Here is a 4,328-nt window from a genome sequence, read left to right as displayed (position 1 = left end):
AACATACATGACGTAGTACAAGCACAGCTTTGTTAGCAGAGACAAGCAGGTTAACATACATGACGTAGTACAAGCACAGCTTTGTTAGCAGAGACAAGCAGGTTAACATACATGACGTAGTACAAGCACAGCTTTGTTAGCAGACACCAGCAGGTTAACATACATGACGTAGTACAAGTACAGCTTTGTTAGCAGAGACAAGCAGGTAACATACATGACGCAGTACAAGCACAGCTTTGTTAGCAGAGACAAGCAGGTTAACATACATGACGTAGTACAAGCACATCTTTGTTAGCAGAGACAAGCAGGTAACATACATGACGTAGTACAAGCACAGCTTTGTTAGCAGAGACAAGCAGGTTAACATACATGACGTAGTACAAGCACAGCTTTGTTAGCAGACACCAGCAGGTTAACATACATGACGTAGTACAAGCACAGCTTTGTTAGCAGAGACAAGCAGGTTAACATACATGACGTAGTACAAGCACAGCTTTGTTAGCAGAGACAAGCAGGTTAACATACATGACGTAGTACAAGTACAGCTTTGTTAGCAGAGACAAGCAGGTTAACATACATGACGTAGTACAAGCACAGCTTTGTTAGCAGAGACCAGCAGGTTAACATACATGACGTAGTACAAGCACAGCTTTGTTAGCAGAGACCAGCAGGTTAACATACATGACGTAGTACAAGCACAGCTTTGTTAGCAGACACCAGCAGGTTAACATACATGACGTAGTACAAGCACATCTTTGTTAGCAGACACCAGCAGGTTAACATACATGACGTAGTACAAGTACAGCTTTGTTAGCAGACACCAGCAGGTTAACATACATGACGTAGTACAAGTACAGCTTTGTTAGCAGACACCAGCAGGTTAACATACATGACGTAGTACAAGTACAGCTTTGTTAGCAGACACCAGCAGGTTAACATACATGACGTAGTACAAGTACAGCTTTGTTAGCAGACACCAGCAGGTTAACATACATGACGTAGTACAAGTACAGCTTTGTTAGCAGACACCAGCAGGTTAAGATACATGACGTAGTACAAGTACAGCTTTGTTAGCAGACACCAGCAGGTTAACATACATGACGTAGTACAAGTACAGCTTTGTTAGCAGACACCAGCAGGTTAACATACATGACGTAGTACAAGTACAGCTTTGTTAGCAGACACCAGCAGGTTAACATACATGACGTAGTACAAGTACAGCTTTGTTAGCAGACACCAGCAGGTTAACATACATGATGTAGTACAAGTACAGCTTTGTTAGCAGACACCAGCAGGTTAACATACATGACGTAGTACAAGTACAGCTTTGTTAGCAGACACCAGCAGGTTAACATACATGACGTAGTACAAGTACAGCTTTGTTAGCAGACACCAGCAGGTTAAGATACATGACGTAGTACAAGTACAGCTTTGTTAGCAGACACCAGCAGGTTAACATACATGACGTAGTACAAGTACAGCTTTGTTAGCAGACACCAGCAGGTTTGTTAGCAGACACCAGCAGGTTTGTTAGCAGACACCAGCAGGTTAACATACATGACGTAGTTGGTGTTTTAATTTCGCATTTCTTTTCATTTGATTTTTATGTAAATAATTTGCGCAATAATATCAAATTCAGAAAGTAGATGACATCAGTATATTCATATTAATCTGAAATATACGAATATATTTCATAAAATAGTAAATATAAAATATATTGAGTGATCATTATACTTGATATTTGTATTAATTTTGTATTATAATTATTTTTAATAATAATTTTATTACCTTAACAATATAAACTTAATTTCCTTACCTTTTTATATATTATTTGTATTTCGTATAAGTTTTATAAGGAATAATTAACATTTCGTAATTATTTATATTCTATTATATATTTTTGTTATGCTTCATAGTGTTAAGTTGACAGTAGTTATTGTACTTACAACTTCCTCCTGGAACTGACAGTAGTTATTGTACTTACAACTTCCTCCTGGAACTGACAGTAGTTATTGTACTTACAACTTCCTCCTGGAACTGACAGTAGTTATTGTACTTACAACTTCCTCCTGGAACTGACAGTAGTTATTGTACTTACAACTTCCTCCTGGAACTGACAGTAGTTATTGTACTGACAACTTCCTCCTGGAACTGACAGTAGTTATTGTACTTACAACTTCCTCCTGGAACTGACAGTAGTTATTGTACTTACAACTTCCTCCTGGAACTGACAGTAGTTATTGTACTTACAACTTCCTCCTGGAACTGACAGTAGTTATTGTACTTACAACTTCCTCCTGGAACTGACAGTAGTTATTGTACTTACAACTTCCTCCTGGAACTGACAGTAGTTATTGTACTGACAACTTCCTCCTGGAACTGACAGTAGTTATTGTACTTACTTCCTCCTGGAACTGACAGTAGTTATTGTACTTACAACTTCCTCCTGGAACTGACAGTAGTTATTGTACTTACAACTTCCTCCTGGAACTGACAGTAGTTATTGTACTTACAACTTCCTCCTGGAACTGACAGTAGTTATTGTACTTACAACTTCCTCCTGGAACTGACAGTAGTTATTGTACTTACAACTTCCTCCTGGAACTGACAGTAGTTATTGTACTTACAACTTCCTCCTGGAACTGACAGTAGTTATTGTACTTACAACTTCCTCCTGGAACTGACAGTAGTTATTGTACTTACAACTTCCTCCTGGAACTGACAGTAGTTATTGTACTTACAACTTCCTCCTGGAACTGACAGTAGTTATTGTACTTACAACTTCCTCCTGGAACTGACAGTAGTTATTGTACTTACAACTTCCTCCTGGAACTGACAGTAGTTATTGTACTTACAACTTCCTCCTGGAACTGACAGTAGTTATTGGACTTACAACTTCCTCCTGGAACTGACAGTAGTTATTGTACTTACAACTTCCTCCTGGAACTGACAGTAGTTATTGTACTTACAACTTCCTCCTGGAACTGACAGTAGTTATTGTACTTACAACTTCCTCCTGGAACTGACAGTAGTTATTGGACTTACAACTTCCTCCTGGAACTGACAGTAGTTATTGTACTTACAACTTCCTCCTGGAACTGACAGTAGTTATTGGACTTACAACTTCCTCCTGGAACTGACAGTAGTTATTGTACTTACAACTTCCTCCTGGAACTGACAGTAGTTATTGTACTTACAACTTCCTCCTGGAACTGACAGTAGTTATTGTACTTACAACTTCCTCCTGGAACTGACAGTAGTTATTGTACTTACAACTTCCTCCTGGAACTGACAGTAGTTATTGTACTTACAACTTCCTCCTGGAACTGACAGTAGTTATTGTACTTACAACTTCCTCCTGGAACTGACAGTAGTTATTGTACTTACAACTTCCTCCTGGAACTGACAGTAGTTATTGTACTTACAACTTCCTCCTGGAACTGACAGTAGTTATTGTACTTACAACTTCCTCCTGGAACTGACAGTAGTTATTGTACTTACAACTTCCTCCTGGAACTGACAGTAGTTATTGTACTTACAACTTCCTCCTGGAACTGACAGTAGTTATTGTACTTACAACTTCCTCCTGGAACTGACAGTAGTTATTGTACTTACAACTTCCTCCTGGAACTGACAGTAGTTATTGGACTTACAACTTCCTCCTGGAACTGACAGTAGTTATTGGACTTACAACTTCCTCCTGGAACTGACAGTAGTTATTGGACTTACAACTTCCTCCTGGAACTGACAGTAGTTATTGGACTTACAACTTCCTCCTGGAACTGACAGTAGTTATTGGACTTACAACTTCCTCCTGGAACTGACAGTAGTTATTGGACTTACAACTTCCTCCTGGAACTGACAGTAGTTATTGGACTTACAACTTCCTCCTGGAACTGACAGTAGTTATTGGACTTACAACTTCCTCCTGGAACTGACAGTAGTTATTGGACTTACAACTTCCTCCTGGAACTGACAGTAGTTATTGGACTTACAACTTCCTCCTGGAACTGACAGTAGTTATTGGACTTACAACTTCCTCCTGGAACTGACAGTAGTTATTGGACTTACAACTTCCTCCTGGAACTGACAGTAGTTATTGGACTTACAACTTCCTCCTGGAACTGACAGTAGTTATTGGACTTACAACTTCCTCCTGGAACTGACAGTAGTTATTGGACTTACAACTTCCTCCTGGAACTGACAGTAGTTATTGGACTTACAACTTCCTCCTGGAACTGACAGTAGTTATTGGACTTACAACTTCCTCCTGGAACTGACAGTAGTTATTGGACTTACAACTTCCTCCTGGAACTGACAGTAGTTAT

This window comes from Cherax quadricarinatus, unplaced genomic scaffold (assembly GCF_038502225.1).
Source record: "Cherax quadricarinatus isolate ZL_2023a unplaced genomic scaffold, ASM3850222v1 Contig133, whole genome shotgun sequence".
NCBI classification, from domain to species: Eukaryota; Metazoa; Arthropoda; class Malacostraca; order Decapoda; family Parastacidae; genus Cherax; species Cherax quadricarinatus.
Note: the sequence above shows the minus strand (reverse complement) of the source record.